At 39.6% G+C, this 19,655-nt stretch overlaps 1 protein-coding gene across 3 annotated transcripts in view; it reads left to right on the plus strand.

The window, feature by feature from the left end:
- Window positions 1-1,594: 1,594 nt before the first annotated feature.
- Window positions 1,595-19,655, plus strand: part of klhdc8b (kelch domain containing 8B) — a 134,497-nt gene continuing 116,436 nt past the window's right edge. Inside the window, exon 1 of one of the 3 annotated variants that reach the window (XM_086050158.1) lies at window positions 1,595-1,931. The gene's annotated coding sequence lies outside the window, so the exon portion shown is untranslated. The remainder of the gene's footprint in view (window positions 1,932-19,655) is intronic. The other 2 variants (XM_086050132.1, XM_086050141.1) reach the window with 2 other exon arrangements.

Raw genomic sequence — 19,655 nt, forward strand, 5'->3', positions numbered from 1 at the left:
CTAACAACAACAGAGAACAACAACAACAATATGCCTTGAGTGATGTTGTCTCTTCTGCGTCTGAGAGTTATTTTCACACAAAAAAAAGAGACAGAGGTCGCCTTATCTTACTTACAGTATAATGTAACATGAACGCTTACACAAAAAATAAAGATTTTTCTTAAAAAGACGGCAGCTTACAGTCTTGCGTAAAGATGAAAATGACTTCCCAGGCCTGATTTGCACACGCTGTGCAAGTGCTGAAGATTCAGGAGCAGAAGTCATCAAAGTAAATATTCAGGCAGCTATTATTTATTTTCATTGTTCAGTGACATAGTGCTCCATTTTAAAAGGTTGCAGACTCCTGTGCTAATCGCTTGTTTGAGAAATGTTCGCTAAATACAGTATATTGTGGCAAGATTGGCAACTATATCGCCAACATTGACTGTTTTTGTAAATGAGCTACTCTTTGTTCACAGCCAAGTTATTAGCGAAAGTGGTGAACTTCAGCTACTAACAAGGGATCAATATTACTTTCCCCAAAATGAATTTGGTTTAGTTTCTTTATGATAGACACACATACATGCGGACACACAGGGTGTCCCATGAAAATGTATACACACTTCAGCAGCTGATAACCATTTGTTGTTTTTTTTCTTTGCAAATTAAACCCATTGGAATTAAAGGGAAGGTCAACCCAAACATATTTTAAGAATATATTATATCTAGGCCCACTATTTGAAACATGGCATTCTGATTATTCTGATTATTATTGAGTTTGTGGAATATGAGTTAATCAGCAAAATCCACCCAATTTTAGCCATCTCACCAGTGGCCATTTTGTCACTTCTAACGACCACTCACTGCTCACCTGTTTTCCGAGGCTCAACTTCAGAAAACAAGTGAGCTGTGATTGGTCGTTACCTGAGCCCATAGCAATTTCGATGTCATTTTCAGTCGACAGAAGTGACAAAAGGGCCACCCCCTAAGATGGCTGATTCCTACTTAACTCATATTCCACGAACACAATATTAATCAGAATGTCTTGTTTCAACTAGTGGTTCTGCATAGAACATATTCTTGAAAAAATTATATGTCTGGGTTTACTTCCGCTTTAATCATGGCAGACAGTTACAGAAGATGGATCTTTCTACTTGCAGTCAAACCCATTTAAGCAAGGCATAGTGATTAAAAAAAAAGGGTAAATGGCCGAAATGATCATTTTCACCTTCTCCTCTTACATTGGAGTTTGGATATGTGAAGTGTCAGTCAAGGAGAATGTGTTTCGTTATGTAGCTTCCAAAGGAGACACAACGCCCGCAGTAATTTACATTGTAACAGGTGAGTTGGACCAAAACTAAAGAGAGTTCTATTCATGTTAGGATTATGACGGGTCCTTGTGAAAAAACATTTCCAACGTAAAGTTTGAGAACCCCTGAATTCCACAGTAAAAGGCATGTGTCGGGTGCATGACTGACTGCAGCGCTTACTTTGTCCGCATGAGGGCAGCAGCGTCCCTCCTGGTTATTTTAACCAGCTTCCATCCTCTTAAGTGAGTTACTTGATTTTGTTGGAAGCTAACGAAATGGACACAATTGAACTGTCTATCCTGATTTTCTCCACCTTGGGTGACAAATGTCCACGAGTGTGTGCATTGTCTAAATTGTCACTTGAGGAAGGCGGGAGGTGCAGCTTGCGCGCACTTGATGGTTGCGTCAATTGTGCGCACTGGCGCGCCACAGAGAGCGTGAGAGAGAGAGTGAGAGAGAGAGAAAGAGAGGAGGGGATCGGAGGGCAGCTGGATGGTATGATTGTGGCTGGAAACTGTTGGATGCCGGCGCTTTACATGGAATGCGCAGCTGCACTGTGGGAACATGTCGTGACTAATTCAATACCTGTGGGCTACGTGGCGCCATCGCTGCACCTTCGGACCGATCTGACCTGATAGTAAGGTACACACATTTCTTCACACAACTTTACACATTTTTGAGCTTGTATTGCTTATCAAATAAGAAACATTGTTATGGCCGAGACAGTAGTTCGCACATGGGTTAAGAACATGTGCGCTTCCAGGGGGCGTTGCGGTTGGTGCTCAACTTCGCGTTCCGAAATAGCCATTGGCGTATTTAGTTTGTTTGTTGTTGCTGTTTTTAAGTCTGAACAGTTTGAGACATGAGCTCACTTTACAAGCGAATCAATTGTTCTGCACCATCACGAACCACTTCATGAGACATATACCTCCAATGTCACGTGTGTCCAAAAGGAGTGGTAGAGTGTCTCATCCTGAGAGGTTTCTAATATTTTGACTTTCATGCAATGGTCTGTCTGCACTTTATTTTATTATTTTTGGGATAAATAATTTTAGCTGTTTCAATGCAAATGTTAAACTTCCCAAGGGTGTGGATCTTTGATTTTGTAATTTCTAAATCAGTAGTCAATCTTTAAATGTCATTTTTTTTCTCATTTAATTGTACCCTTTGTCTGTGGTGTGGCCACTCTTGTCCAATGAAATTCATATACTATTTGGGTAAAATGGGGTTTCTAGACTCACAAGTTGAAATGTTTTGATTTTTGTTTTCTACCTATTTACACAATTTATCATTTTTGTGGACAAGAGAATAATTTTTAATTGAAAAAGTTGGCTCCCTCTGACTGCATTAGAGTCTATTGTTAGTACTATAAAAAAGGTGGTGAGCCTACTTAGAATATACTGTATACGCATTTAATTTAGTTTTTTTTCCTCCCAACCTGCACATTGTGTAAACAAACGACAATTTGAGGGGTTAAATAATTTTTTAAAATTACATTTTTTTACACTAATAACGATAACTAATCCTAAGCATTTTATGCAGTAAAAGTCAAATAAAATCTTAAACTATATATTATAGACTGCCTGTAATTGAACAAGGCGAGAGAGTTAACCAAAACTACAGCACTGGAAACATGTCACTACAGTCACAATAGTGAACCTGATTAACTTTCTGATAGTGTCAATCAAAACTGATCATAATGATCAGCTACATGATCACCAACAACATGAACTCAACACTGACCTGTTACAACACTTTTTGTTTTCCTCTGGAAATTATTATTTCCTTTGTTGTAAAACAGATGAGGCTCGTGATGTCGATGACATCCCAAAAACCACTCTAAAAGGGTCCTTCATTTGTGCTGCAAACAAAGACAGTCTTTATGACATTGTCCTTCAGGTATTCCTTTATTATGTTGTCTGCGCACATCATTGATTACTTCACCCTCCCTTAATCTTCGCTGTTTTAGCAACTAGGGACCTTTTATTTACAGTTTCCTCATTAAACAGAGGTGTATTGTCGATAAGAGGCCAAAAGTTCATTGTCAGTCTATTTCCCCAAAACCCACAATGACGCCTTGTTAAGTTCGCCACTTAAATGTTGTCATTGACAGGTGAATAACACAAAATAGCAGTTCATTGAGTAGCTGAGTTGCTGATGGATTTGGAAATGATTATCATTATGGAAGTTATTACCTACAATCAAAATGAAGGCAGTGCGGAAGTGGAGGAAAAAATAAACTCCAAATTCACTTTGACCTGTGCAGACAGAGAGATGGTAAGCGCTAGACAGCAACAATTTTCTGAAATAATTAAGAGCCTCAACAATTTGCGCACTCAGTTTGTTGTGGTTGATAAAGTCACTAATCCCCCAAATGAAATAGCACCAGAACTTCTCTCAACAGATAAATGAATTTGCTTGCTGTTTAAGTGAAAAAGTATGGATCAAATATCAGAAAGAAAAAAAAAAAATCATAAAATTACGCAACACCTAATAATATCCAGGAATAACGCAATTACTATGTCAGAATTTGATTACATTTAAATGGTTCACAAACTTATATATCTATTTATTTAGTACGAGCATTTTGGGGGCCTGCTGAGTATTTGGTATCCAAGCCTGTGCATTATTACTCTGACAATTTGTTTTTGTTTTTATTCAGCTCGATCACTGACGATATGATATGGTTTACTTGCCTGATTAAAATTTCCACTCAGGGAACGTGTATCATCTGACTCTATGTGCACTGCGATTGACTGGTAGCCACTTCGCCTTTTGCACAATGTCAGCTCGGATAGGCTCTATCTTTCCACGATCCTGAATAGGATAAGTGGCATCGGAAATGGAAATGTTTCATTAGCTCTTGTTGGATACCATGTGCAGCTGCACCTAATGAAGTGGCCTGTGAATGTTTGCAATGAAACGTAAATAAAGGTAGCTAGCACATGCAATGCCGAGAAATGAGAAAGGGATCATGCTTTATGTGGAAATGTACATGAAATCCCTGACAATTACAGATGAAATTGATGCTATTACAGCAAGTACAGGATCATTGTGTAATTTTGTTATCTCTCAGTCTCCATGGTTACACATTCAAAACTTTTTTTTTTTGTGGGATAAATAATGAGAAGTGCAGGGTGACACTGAATGGATTTAGTGTCTTGTGTGGCATTTTGTGTGTTGCTGCACGTGGGGGAGATTTCAGCATTAATGGAAAGATTGCAGTGCAAATAATTTCAGCCATTTTATTTTATTCATTTATTTATTTATTTATAAAGACGTGTGTGCCATCTGCTGCTCTTTCCCACGTCTGGATCACCAGTTGAAAGAAGGGTTCAGTCTCATACCTAGAGAAGAACCTTTGCATCCCTCTTCCCCTCTTTTCTCTGAGTCCAAACATGTGTGCTAATCAACATAATGAGGATCACGGCTGACGTGCAGTGTCTAGGCCCGTCTTGCCGGGTTCCAGGCAGTGTTGCTTGGTGCGTTGGCAACTCTCATTGTGCCAGTAAAATGCCACCTTCAATCAGGAGGAGTCACAGTGAAGGGGGGCACTCAGAAGGACACGGCCTTGTGCGAATGATAGATGACGTTATCGAGTCATGCATGACTTAGGTCACTGGTGTCAAACTTGATTTTATCGACGGCCACATTGTACTTCTGCTTGCGGGGGGTTATGAAGTATATGATAGGGGTGTAATGGTTCACCAAAAATCATTATGTGCCCTGTGTTGAAGTGCAAAGTTTGATTAACGTCGGATACAGTAAGGGAAGAAAATGCAAGCCGAGGTGCTTATGTTTTATGCAAATAAGAACACATTTGATGACATTTTTAAAATTAAACCTCAACAGCTTAAGAGGGCAGTTTGCAATTAAAAAAAAAAAAATGTTGGTCACATTTGTTATGGTCGTCATGACTTGATGGGAATCAGCCATATCTGGCCCAATTCTGTGCCTCTAATTTGATGTTGAAGAAACCAACGCGCCCAAGGAAAAACAGTTAGAGACAGAAGGTGACGTATGAGGACGAGGTGTCAATTAGGGCTGTGCAATTAATCGAAATTCAATTACAATTATGATTATTACACTCCACGATTACAGAATTGCCATAATCGTAAAATGATTATTAATATTCATTTATATCCAACACATTGTTTGTTTGCACGAGGAAATCATACTTGAATTTATACATTTGCTCCTTTCCTATTTTATAACAACACATTTTATTAGTTTTCTTTTTGTTTTATTTGTCTTTATATTTTTTACATTTAAACATTTTCTTGTTTTGTACCCCCAAATCAACGATCCTTATAATAATCGTAATTTCAATTATTAACAAAATAATCATGATTAATATTTTTTTCATAATCGAGCAGCCCTAGTGTCAATCGTTTGTCACTAACTCGCTGGAACATTCATCTGCGGCACACCTTCGTGACCTTGCGCTGAGCTGTTAACTTTATTTTTAAGCACCCTCATTCGTAATGGAGTGTTACTATAACACTGAATGTTATTGGCTTGAATGTTTTCTATCATGTTATATGATAAAATCCTGAGGACTGTTTTGATGACAAAGTGTTTTTTTTTTTTATTGCAAACTTCACCGTTGAAGCTTTTTAAGAAAATGAAACATCACTAATTTGTCTTTTTAGTAAATGGAGGATGCAGAGAAGTGCAACAGTAACAGTTTGATCAGTGGGAATTATTATGCTATAAAAACACGAACAATAATAGTATTTGTTATTGCTTTGGCAATCTGAAGAGCCTGAGAGACTAAATCTTAATGTTGCTGGAAGCTGTTCATACTTGGCTACTTTATTTTTACTGCTGTAATGATATTCACATTGGCGTGACACCATTTCAAATAAGTTAACAAGTTTGACATTCTGCCAAAATCAGGCCGTTAACCTTGACGTCCACTAGCCAAAAGCTACGCTGCGATGTGTTTGCTTAAAGACTAGCTGTGTGACTAGAGCACAAGGCAATTCACTTTTTGTCACATATTAAATATGTTCTGTGTGGGAACTCTAATTATTGCCCCATCATATAACATAGTTGCCTGTGTTTGATTATTATCACTTTTTTAATGGATAATGAGTTTTGAACAGAAGTCAAGGAAAAAAATCACAAGCTTTCACAAGCCACTTAAAATGGTGTGGAGTGTCGGATCGAAGTTGGACACCTGTGAGTTATTATACAAAGTTATTAGTTATCGGATTACAAGTTTTGAGGTATGCACTGTTTTCCTAATTTGTCAAGAGTTCTGTCTGGAGGATGTACAGCTCACCAGTGAGTGACCCTAGTGAGAATAAGCGGTATAGTAAACAGATAGATGTATAATAACAATAATTTGGATTTTTTTCAGCGGCTTTCTAGGACCCTAGGATGCCGTTATAGCACAAATACACAGATGCTGACGCATTGTCATTGCCTTAAAGAGAAAGTCAACCCAAACATATTTTTTTCAAGAATATGTTCGATGCAGGCCCACTAGTCGAAACAAGGCAATCTGATTAATATGAAATATGATTTTAAGCAGCAAAATCCACCCATTTTTAGCTATCTCAGGGGATATGTTTGGGTTGATTTCCGCTTTCTTTATCTTAACATTGAATCATTATGCAAACTGAATTGTATAATGTGCTTACATGCCAGTGAATAATGCTCTCATTTTGATAAGAAAATGCAGGTGGTGTGTATGTTGGAATTTTCGTCATCTCGCATGGACAGGTCTTATTTAAAAAAATGAAGCACATTTTTTTTTTTAAAGTGTCTCATATTCATCCTAAATTCACATACACGCTCACGCACATGAACAAAACACTCACAAGCCAACACTGCAGACATCAACCTGGGTGGATGAGTGTGGAATGGAGCCAATTTTCCCATCAGAGGATTAAGTGGGATACATGCAGTGCACAGTTTGGATGTTCCAAGTTGCCAACGCTGAATTTTACACCAGCGCGAGTTGTCTGAACAAGAGATCTTTGAGACAAGGAGGGCATATGCAGAAGTGATAGTGTTATGATCTATTATCTTCTCAGTTTTCTCAGACTTGGGAGCACTAATTTCCATCCATGCATCCATTTTCTAGAGCACTTTTCCACATTAGATTACCTGGCGAGCTGGAGACTGACTGTGGTCCAGAGGTGGGGTATAGTCTGGACTGGTTGCCAGCCAAACGCGGAGCAAAATTATGGAATCACCAGTCTCAGAGGATGCTCATTCAGTTGTTTAAATTTGTAGAAAAAAAGCAGATCACAGATAATGTCACAAAACTGATGTCATTTCAAATGGCAACTTTCTGGCTTTAAGAAACACTAAAAGAAATCAAGACAAAACATGCAGGAGTTAGTTGCAATTATTTGTTTGGACCAATGAGAGGGAAAAATATGGAATCACCCAATTCTGAGGAAAAAAATATGCAATCATAAAAAACAACAAAAGAACATCCGTGCTTTCTTCAGGCAGTCGTTTTCATGGATCTTAATGGAATGGCACCAAACAAATTTCCAGCATCATCACCTTGCCCACCAATACAGATTCGCAATTCATCACTGAATATGACTTTCATCCAGTCATCCACAGTCCACGATTGCTTTTCCTTAGCCCATTGTGAACTTGTTTTTTGTTTTGTTTACGGCGGTTGTTAATAATGGCTTTCGTTGAGCATTTCTGGATGTAAATCCCATTTGCCTTAGGCAGTTTCTTACAGTTTGGTCACAGCCGTTGACTCCAGTTGCCTCCCATTTATTCCTTGTCTGTTTTGCTGTGCATTTTCTGTTTTTAAGACATACTGCTTCAAGTTTTGACGCTTTGATGTCTTCTTTGGTCTACTGGCATGCTTGCTTGCCTTTAAGAAACTTCCCATGTTGCATGGTACTTTTTAGATTTTAGACAGGGGTGTGGCATCAATCTTGACCTGAGGGTTCCTTGCCAAATATACGGTAGGTCGACCTATTTAATGTAAGAATAAATCTTTTTATTGAACTAATTATAAATAGAATATATATTATACACATACAATAAACTTTAAATGCCATTCATTCATTCATTCATTCATTTTCCCAACCGCTTATCTTCACTGGTTATAAGTAAATATATAATAAATAATAAAGCAACAATAATTGTAGCTCAAGAATATCATTTCAAAATCCTGTTGATGTCACAATGGCTTATAATAAGGAAAAAAATTGTCTCTTTCATTGCCATGGAGACACAAGATCACATCCGTTAAGTAGTCTTTAATATTGGTGTAGCAGCCAGGAGATAATCATTTGTGCCGGTCCTCATGTTATGGTTCAGCGTTATGTTCACTGATTGCAGTTTAGTGTTCATTGTAAAATATCCCAATCATTTTGATTGACCAAGTATGTAAAAACACAAGGAATTTGTCTCTGGCAGATGGAGCTACTCTAGTACTACATCAACCAAGCCATAATAACAAAATATACATTTTGGACATTTAGGACATATACACAAATAGAGTCATTAATATAAAGTGAGCTGTAGTGATATGCTGCTATACTTACTCACACAGGCGCTGTGGAAAATACTTGCCCCTAAAGACAACCCAAGTACATGGGTTTGGGTTAAATACAGTTTCCAAATAATGATTTTATTTTCAAGGGGAAGAAAAAATCCAAACTGTGTATTTTTGCCCCTATGTAAAAAGGTTTGTGCCTTCAAGCTTATGTGCATGTCGTTTAGGCATCAGGACAATGAACTAAAATATACTAATGGCTCAAAAAACAAAAACAAAATGAAGGTAAATAAGTGGATAAGTCAAAGTCCGGACTTAAATCCAATTTAGATGCTGTTGTATGACCGAGTTAAAAACAATTCCGCGAAGAAAAGTGGGCCAAAATTCCTCCACACAATGCGAAAGACGCATAACCAGTTATCGAAAATGCTTATTTCAGTTATTGCTGCCAAAAGTGGCACAGCCGATATCAGATACCGAGTGTAATTCCTTTTCACATGGGGCCCATTAGGCTTGGTTGGCACCCACGGTAGCCCACCAGAAATTTGCCCAAAAAGTACGTGAAGGACACTCAAAACCATGAGGAAAGAAAATTGTCTTGTCTGATGAGACAAAGATTCATGTCTTTTGCGTGGATGCCAGGCCAAATGTGCCCACAGAGAGGTGTGCCAAACTTATGGCAGCATAATCAAAAGGACTTGAGTGCCAAAGGTGGATCAACAAAGTGGCTGTGAAGGGCTGTGAATACTTATGTACATGTGATCTCTTAGTTTTTTTATTGTTAATAATTTAGCAGGAAAGAAAAATCACGTCATTATGGGGTGTTGTGTGTGGAATTTAGAGGTAAAAAAAAAAAAAAATGTATTCCATTTTGGAATGAGGCCACAATTTAGCAAAATGTGGACAAAGTAAAACGCTGTAAATACTTTCCGGATGCTCTGTATGTTTGTTATATTTACTTGGGTTGGCTTTGTGAGATACTAAAATTGGTTAGCTAGATTGAGATATTTAAGTGTGGTAAATATGCAAAACAAATTATATGAGGAAGGGGTCAAATTCATGGCACTGGAACACATTTTTTTTTTTCAATTTTTTGTTAGCACTATTGCCGACATTATATGGCATGACTTGTTCTGCGTGTGAATGTATTCCTGTGACTTCTGTGAATTTTCTTCATGATGACGTTACACTGCAGATATTCATCACAGTTCAGTATCAGCGAACCACTGGCCAAATCTTTCCACCTAAATAAAACAACAGCGTTTCTTTTTCAAGTGAATGGTCTCTCGCTTTTCAAATTTCCCAGAGGACACGTCTGCATTCAAACAACATTCTCAGTTCCGTGCATGCTATTTCTAATTTGCTAACTGTGCTTCGAAGTCCTTGTCCTCCAATGAAACGTTGTAGATGGACATATTATGCGGGAAATAAAATGTGTAGATGAAAAACATCCATCTTCAATGTGTGTTAAAGTACTCATTGCTGCCATAATAATGTTTTCAAATTAAAACCGGTAAAAAATGCAGAGTTGGAATTGTGCATGAGTGACAAACATATTTAGGAGAATCTCACCTTCTTCAGCACTGTGTGACGATTGGCATGCACTTAAGTGCTGTGAGCAATTTTGGGGGGGGGGGGGGGACAGTTTGGAGTTCACAGCCAACAATCCAGCTCTGCAGCGAATGACTCTTGGATTATTTTCAAACGATTGCTTCCACCCGCATTTGTGTCTGCGTGTGAGAGCTTGGCTGTGTGACACACGTCTGCCATTTGGAATTGTGGGCTTTATCTCAACTTTGCCACAGGCACAGCGATGCAACAGTTTATGGGAAGTGTGTGCCCTTTGATGGCTTCGTGTGAGCACTGCCACCACAAAATGCACACTGGAGTTCAGGGCAGCGTGATGCTCCGATAGGGCACTAAAAATTGCCAAAATATGGCTAATTATTATTTGATTCATTGCTAAGTGTGTTGACACGCAGCCTCCGCTCTCTTTGCAGTCAGTCACTGGTTTGCATTGATCCGTCCACCGAACCATCTATCGATCTACCAATGTTGAGCCTGAACACTTGACACAACCAAAAGGGACTAATAAAAGTGTGAACACTTGTTGCTTGAGTTGTGAACAGCATTTTAACACTTGTTGCTCACAAGTCAGATTTCCTATGCCGTACATGCCTTGGCAAGTTGGGTCACAATGGCTCTGCTGTCCACTTCACAGAGAAAGGACAGGGGACCGCGGCAGCAACAAGACATCAGACAGACAACCACCAGGGAAATTCTTCTCAACACTGGATGAAGGACAAGTTTTGTTAGTTCAGTCATTACTCTGTAGTACATGTAGCGTGTATTTTGGCCTGATAAAATAGTGACCATGAGCCGTACCGGTAATAACCATTTCCCCATTCCACCACAGCTCTCTCCATTTTTTTTAGTATAACAACGCAGGCACACACACACACTTAGACTGAAAGTGGAAAAGATAGTCATATGACCAACCAGTCGGCTGTGGCGCCCTGCTGCTGGTTGCCTAGCAACCATCACATACTGAGGCTGCGGTGGTAAAGAGGGCACACAGCTTGTTCTAGCTGAGGTGATCTTTGTAAAATGGCTGCTGGCCCTGATTAACGCCATCATAGATGATTCAATGTTAGCCTGTGACCATACTAAATAAGTATAAGTCTGAAACCATCACAAAACACACACCAAAGTCTTGATGTAAGTGCTTAAACCAAAGTTTTGTCACAGTTTGTTCATTTGACTAACTAAAACGGATCCTAGTTGCTTGGGATGTGATGCATTTTTTTTTTTTTATGCTATTTTGTCAACAACAACGTTATACTACTGTATTATAAGACAACCACCAACATTGCATCACCAATATTACTAAACACTGACAATACCAAAATAGTCACATAAAAGGTTACAATAAGAGTAAGAGTAAGAGTACTATTTTATGCACATTGAGTATATAAATGATTTCAAAAAGGTTGCTGTAGGTTATATGAAATAGATGTTGGTTCCTAATTAATGTGACCTTAACTTGGCACTGTAATAATTCCCTCATCATCCACAATTTAGTCAGAAGAAAAAAAAAAAATCCAGATGATCGTTTTGTTTCTGTTCCCTTGTTAAATTCAAAATGAAAACAATGATAAAAACATTATTCCAGGATAAGAAAACTACCTGACACCTATAAATAAGGTGACTAAAGGGAGAAAAAGACAGGAAAAAAAACCCTCAATAAACAGTGTGGCTATTTTCTCCACATTCTAAAACAGTTCCCAGAGGCTTCATTTATCAAGTGTGCGTGCAAACATTCCTACCCAAAGTATGGGATTTATCAGTACAGTCATCAACGTTTGGAAACGCCCTCTAATTCATAGTTTTTTCATTAATTACACATTTCCAGAATAGTAGATTTATACTTAAGTCATCAACATTATGAAGAAATATTTATGGAATTATTTGGTAATCAAAAAACATGAATCAAAACAGAATGTTTTATCATTTAGATTCTTCAAAGTAGGCAGGCCCCTTTTGCCCAGATAACAGCTTTGCACATCTTGGTATTTTCTCAGTCAGCTTTTTGATGTGGATCAAAGGTGCCCAAGTCCGGTCCTCGAGAGCCCCAATCCAGACGGTTTTACATGTTTCCCGGCTCCAACACAACTGGGGACTTTTTCACAAAGCAGGTTCATTAAACTCTGAATCTAATCCTGAAGTCTGAGTTGATCTATTCTGAGATAGGCTCAGCTTCAGAAAACAGATCAGCCGTGATTGGTTTTTACCTGAGCCCTGAGTAGCCGTGATGTCATTTTCAGTCGACAGAAGTGACAAAATGGCCGACCCCGGTGATGACTATAAACGGGTGGATTTTAAAGATCTTCAAAGAAATAAAATTGAGTAAATATGCAACAGAAACTTATTTCAGTGTGTGTAGATGATGGACTGTCACATGAAACGGTACCGCTCAAAAAGATAATTTTCTGGAAATGCTAAAACACCACTGCGTGGTCTGATCTCCTGACAAATATTTAATTCTCGGCGTAGTAATGCTGCACCTTCATCCACATACGGGATCATGATCATGTCATGTTTGTCTCCACTTACACAGAAAAAATGGTGTGTTGAATCAGATACATTTATTTAGTAAATGTATAGTCTACTTAAAACATGTATCTTTATCCAGATGATTATATTTCGTGCAACCACTTGACAAAATTGAGTAAATTCAACGGAAACATTTTTTCAGCGATAATGTGCCTAATGTACTTCTCATATACTGACTCCGATGTTTTTAATGACAGACAGCAGAACTACGCTACCACAAAACGGGCTGGAAGGAATGAGGAAATAAAAAGGAGTGTGTGGCTCAGAAAGGGGGCGGAGACAGAGCAAAACCCGAGGTTCATTGAGATAACCCTGGTCCTGACCAGGTTAGGTTCAGAGAGTGTGTTACTGCGGTAACTGACCGAGAGCTTACGTTACCACTCCCTCTGAAACCGGCTAGAGTTACCCCTCTTTCTCTGGTTTGAGTTACCTCCCTTCTTGAAGCGGAAAAGTCGGAGTTTCCCTCATTTCAGGGTTAGCAGACTCTGAGTTTTCTACTTTGTGAAATGGACCCCTGATTAAAATGATCAGCATGATCCTGATCATTTGAATCAGTCGTGTTGGAGATAGGGAAACATGTAAAACAGGCTGGATAGGTGCACTCGAGGACTGGTTTTACAATTATTTCAATATCATTAAATATTAATTAGTTCTAAAAAGAATAAATAAGTAACCAAATGAATTAGTGCTTAAATTACATTTGAGCAGATCTGTAAAAATATATGTATATCTCAATTAACCTGTGAATATTAATAATCGAATGAAAAATCTGATAGACCTTGCGAGAACTTCATTTGTTCACAACAGGAAAACACGCCGATGAGAGAGTTTGGCTCTCCTCTCTCCCTCAAAAGGTTCATAGGCCCATTTCGGGGTCCATAGTTAAAAAAGAAAGGGCACAGCAGCTAAGAATTTGGATGATGACAAAAAGCAATTACCGGTAATTGTCCAGCATGCCACTACTGCCGGGAGCTTCGAATCTGAATGCTCCACTGGAAAAGCGTAAACACATGAGTACAACAGGAGCGGCGTAGAAGAAAGAACAATGTTTTTATTTATTTATAAACATAGAACATACAAAAAATGGCAAGAATAAGTGTTTAACAAATATTAACATAACTGCCAAGTGACCAGTAAGATCCGAGCAATGTGGGCCTTATGAAAGTGTGTGTCGAAGCAGCCTTCGTTCAGAGCCCGTCTCCATGGAAACAAAAGACAGATTTGAATGCTGGATTAGAAGGCCGCATATGTCATCTTGAATTTGGACACCACGTGCGGTTGAGTCGCGCCGGTAGTCACGTCACGTGGTCGACAAATTCAGCCTCGGACGAGCAGGTTAACGATGTGCCAATGAGTGGAGATCCAGAGCTGCTTGAGATCATCCATCCATCCATTATCGATACCGCTTCTCCTCACAAGGGTCACGGGGCGTGCTGGAGCCTATCTCAGCGGGGGACACCCTGAATTGGTTGCCAGCCAATCGCAGGGCACACAGAGACAAACATCCGCACTCACAATCACACCTAGGGGCAATTTAGAGAGTCCAATCAACTTACCATGCATGTTTTTGGAATGTGGGAGGAAACCAGAATACCTGGAGAAAAGAAAACCCATGCAGGCACGGGGGGAACATGCAAACTCCACACAGGGAGGCCGGAGCCGGGCTTGAACCCACGACCTCTGAACTGTGAGGCGGACGTGCTAACCAGTCGAACACCGTGCCGCCTCTGCTTGAGATCAGACAGTTGTAATTAGTTAGATCAGGTGCAGCTGCTGGTGTCTCGTGTGTTGCTGAGACAGCAGACCTGACGTTTCCCATTTCAATTGGTGGTTCAATTGGTCAAAAAAACCAACATTCATTTACTACAAATATGGTATCTTTGTCCATCTTTCTATGTCAGGGATATAGACTAACAGCCAGAAGCACCTGTTGCCATACGACAGCTACATACAATAGCTTTTGCATCCAATGAAAAAGGCCCTGATTTCATACTGTGTGAGTAAATGGAAGAGAAAAAGTCATTTTTTCCGTAGTTCTGGGCTCCTTAGAGCTGCAGATACGGCACCCCGTTGCTCTAGATCGCGAGCCATCATGTCCAAAGAGTTGTTCTAGCGCGTGATTACGTCCATAATTAGTTTGTGCGCGGGCAGCTCGAGCTGTCTTTATTTAGACGTCAAAAGTGCTGCTGCTGTTGAGCATCGGTGAAAAAAAAGAAACTATACGCTTGACACATCTAAACAAACATGATACGCGGCCAACTTTGGACCAGCTGCACTAACGTTTCTTTCATTGCCTGCACGATAAGCACTTAATGTGTGGCTCAAAGCCAGCCTCACGTATCGCCACATCCATGTTGCGAGCGTTGTCGGTCACAACAGCGACTCCGTGATTTGGCCTCGGAAGTTCCCATTCGGTGACAGCTCCTTTTAGGACATCTGCTATATTCACCCGCACTCCAATGAGATTTTTCTAATGTAAGATATGTGCAGTGACATAATAAAGGGTGGGAAAGCGGATCTGTGCATGTGTGCATATGTATCTAGAAAAGCATTTGGGTACTGTTTGTGCTGGATATCAGAAGCTAATGCTGTTAGCTAATTCCAATCTGTACTAACACTGCAGTGGTTGTGCTTCCTTGTACAGTAATCCTGCCATTGTTTCAAAACGGCAGACATTCACCAAGCCCAGCTGCCAAGTCATGTGTGGGGACACTTTGTGGGGGCAGTTATCTTGTTATTTATATGAATATTAAATTTAAAACTGCTCACTCAGACACATTTGCTTACAGTCATATTTTCAGGAATAAGCAGGTAGCAAAATGTTCATTTGGTTGTTTAACGCTTGATTTAACACTTGGGCAGACAGGCTCGTCTGAACACAAGCAATTAAAAAGTCAATTTCCCGTAATGTCCCATTAAAATCAGAGCTGGGCACTCAACCTTTTTTTGCCGGTCCGGCCGCGACCCTCCACCCTTGACCTGGGTGCCCTTCCGGCCGCGAACCCCCGCCCTTATGCATAAAAATTATCCCCCCCCCGCCCCCAGCCCCGTAGAGACTCAAATTTTTCAAGCCAACATCTCCATTTTTTTAATATATTTTTTAAATTACATTGCATTGGCTGTCATGTAGACAGTCAACTCTGCCAACCTAATATATTTTGGCATCCCCTTTCATTTTGTTTACCACCCTCCTAGACCTTCTGTTTATTTTCTCTTTCATCATCTATCCTCCCTTGTGTTGTTTCCCCTTTTTAATTTAGTGTTGCCTCCCATCTATTTAAGGAAGAACGCTGCTAGGAAGCTGCTGAGCCACGCGGGGAGAACATAGATGAGTGTCCCCACATCGCCTTTTGTGGCTCATGCCGCAGAGTCGGGCGGTTTAAAGCAAAATGGCAAGATGCACTGAACGTGACAGATTGGGTCCGAGTGAGGGCAAGTACAGTATAAGAAAGACCAAGTGTTTACACTCCAAAAGGAGGTAAGTCAAAGGTTGGATTAGGACTACATGGTTTAATTCAGACATCATTTTATGTAGCTAACTGTATACACACATATCTTATTTAAAACTGACACCGTGAAAAATATGATAACACCACGTGCATGGTCATCCTTACACATGCTACAGTTCTAATTTTGGAGTTATACAATCTATAATGTCATGGCAGACACAGATTCACACCCCATATTGTATTATGGCTTGCTAATGAAGTGCTGTCGTGTTGTCCCCCTGAGTGAAAATATAGTACTTTTTACTTGATAAGATGCAGTCTTTTCAATTCATCAATGAATGTTTACCTCGAATAAAAGATAGAGGAATGCGCTGTGGAACAGTTATGCCTGGGCACAGGTCTACACTTAACTGTGTGCATTTTTTCCCACTCATTTCATTTGTATTGGTCTGTACAGGTGCAGGATTGACCAGAATTGACTCACTAGATCGTAGATAGATGCACTGCATGAACCCAAAATCCTATAAAACAAGTAAAAGTTTAAAATAAAGTGTAAAATACCGGAAAGCTTCCTCTACAAAAGATAATAATAATCTTGGGTTCTGATTGACGCTGTCAGAGAGGTAGGCCTGTTCATTTAACACTAGATATTTTATTATACGTATACTGTACCTGCACTGTGTCATTCTGAGATATATTGTACTTAATGTTTTTTTCTCTCGTCAAATTGAATCAGGAAATCATATTTCTTTTCTACTTTTTTCACTCTCGCTAGTCCAGTTTTATGGTTAGCCATGTCTTCTTTTCTCTGTCATGTATGGCACTTCAAGCCATAAAGCCTGATTGAGGAGTAGCATCATTTCTCACAATTCATCAACCCATCTTTTCTTCACCACTCCAAGCTTTGATGTCCCAATATGACCTACTTTATTGTTTTGTCTGCTTGTTAAGCAAATTCATATTTTATTTCACACTGGCATTATTTGTCTTATGTGTTTGTGAGCGCCCTCTCTCTCTCCTGTCCCTCATCATTTATACACAAATGAAAGAAAAAGTGTGCCCCATGGCTAAGTAGGCCATGTGTGTGTGACCTGTGACATGTGACCCTGACTCTGCTGTGGATTAAAGCTTGGATTGATTTGTGGTATTACCAAATGAACAGATGGAGTCAGAACACTGCAGTCTGGTGTAGTCTGTCATGTACAGTACATCTCTGTCAATGATTGGTTGTAAAAAGCGAGGCTCATGCATGCTTTGTGTGTGAGACATCTGCCCACGCACATTCTCTTTAGCCCCGAGTAACAGATCCTGCGCTGTTTGAGCATCCAATTGAAGCATTTACCATAGCGTCGCTGTCCTGTGAAAAACACGTATATCTATTTTTTACCATTTTCTCATTCTTACCTGAATGGTGTTTCTGCGTTACAGACATCGCATTAACGTGAAAATTATTTTTTTCCAAAATTGGACATAAGTGTTTCTCACAGGACAGCGACGATATATATAATATATCTTTATTTCATAGTTAAAGCCAACCGCGATAAACCTTAACTGCTGCTGATTACATGGAGGACTGTTCAAATAACAAGGGACACTGTAATAGTGGCAAATACAAATGGTTCATTTGTTAAGTTAAAAGTTTTTGGTTGAATAGTACCGTGTTCCCTGGCTATTTCGTGGTTCAGTTATTGCGGATTGGTTTGAAATCTTGTTTGTTTTAAAACCGAGACATTGACCATTAGGGTCGGAAATTCAATCTGATGCTCATGCACTACTTTGAGAGTGTGTGTGTTTGGAGAAGCAGAATGCACTCACCTCTCATAATTTCTGAATGCAGCCCATGTTACAAACCAATCAGCAACTCGTGCTTGAACTGTTTCCATCTGGATTGCCTGATGCATCAGGAACCGTGGCCCCAGCTGGAACACCTAGAGCGTGCACCCTGTTTCTGGTGCATGCTGAATAGCTCAACAGGATCAACAACACTCTTGAGTTTCAGAATGACCTGATTTGAAGCAGTGCGTAGGGCTCGTCGCCCAGGGGCGGAGCCGAAACGTGGCTAATGGGTGGGCCTGGAAAAATCAGGGTGGGCCTGAATATATCTCTCAGTGAGCACAATCCTCCTTTCCCGACGCATATATTCAAATAAAATGATCAACTGAATAAAATGAAGTTCAATAAAATAAAAAAAAACACAACAAAACATCAATTAAAAAATAATTCAATAATAATTTACTAACAACTTAAAAGTATATATTTTTTTCATGAATCCCACTGGGTGGGCAGTCTGTCAATCTGGGTGGGCCTGCGCACACCCAGGCCCACCCATGGCTCCGCCCCTGTCGTCGCCCCCGAAAACTTCCATCATGCCTTCGTTCCTTCATCGTGTTTGCTTTTCGAAATACGCTCCAAGCGCGATGCTTCACTCAGACCGTTCGGAAATTGTGAGTTGCGCACACTCTGCCTTTGACAGCAAACGAGGACGACAAAACATTGCCAAATAAATATGTTAAAGTTAGACTTAACAGATTTTAGCTCAACTAGAATCCCACATCACATTGTAGCCAGTGGCACAATCCTGGTGGATTCATGCTTTTTTAAAATCCTTGCTGTTGTTGTTGTTGTTGTGCAAAGCAAAATAAGTTGCCAAGACTACTTCCGGTGGAAGTGCTTCTACTTCGTTGTCTTTATATGACAGAAGAGAGCCAACCTTCCATCGTCCTCATCCACTGTCGATATGTATTCTTCATTTTGGATTTTAAAAGTTAGATTTATAAAGTGTAACAAGTGTTTAGAAGGGTGTGAACCGCGTGTGGGGGTCCCTAACGACTTAATAAAGGGGTAAATCACCCCCCCCCCCCCAAAAAAAAGTCAACCTCTATTTCACGGAAATTCACTATTGCGGATGGGCTTGGAACATATTACCTCTGAAAAGGGAGGGAACATTGTATTTGTGTTTAAATTGCATATGCCACATCCACGGACACTAATTTCACTATTTGTAATTTGGTGACTTGGTGATAAATAGCTTCTTCCATGAGTGAAATACAATGGACGCTTTTATTATATTTAAAGGCATTTATTTTTTACTACACACTCTAGGCTAGTAGTCGACATTGCTCAAAATGTGCTTTAATTGTTGATCCTTGAAGTATTTTGCTGAAAGCATGTGACAGACAGATGTAAGTGTTTTAAACTGTGGAACAAAATGCATAATATTCCTCTTTTACTGGACCTAAGTGAGCTGGTATTCACTCAAACGCGACCCTAATGGAGATCAGTGGCATAGAAAATACATAACTGGACATGGTCTTTAAATAA

Source organism: Filicampus tigris, chromosome 1, assembly GCF_054856515.1.
Source record: "Filicampus tigris isolate MCC_2025a chromosome 1, RoL_Ftig_1.0, whole genome shotgun sequence".
Classification (NCBI taxonomy): Eukaryota; Metazoa; Chordata; class Actinopteri; order Syngnathiformes; family Syngnathidae; genus Filicampus; species Filicampus tigris.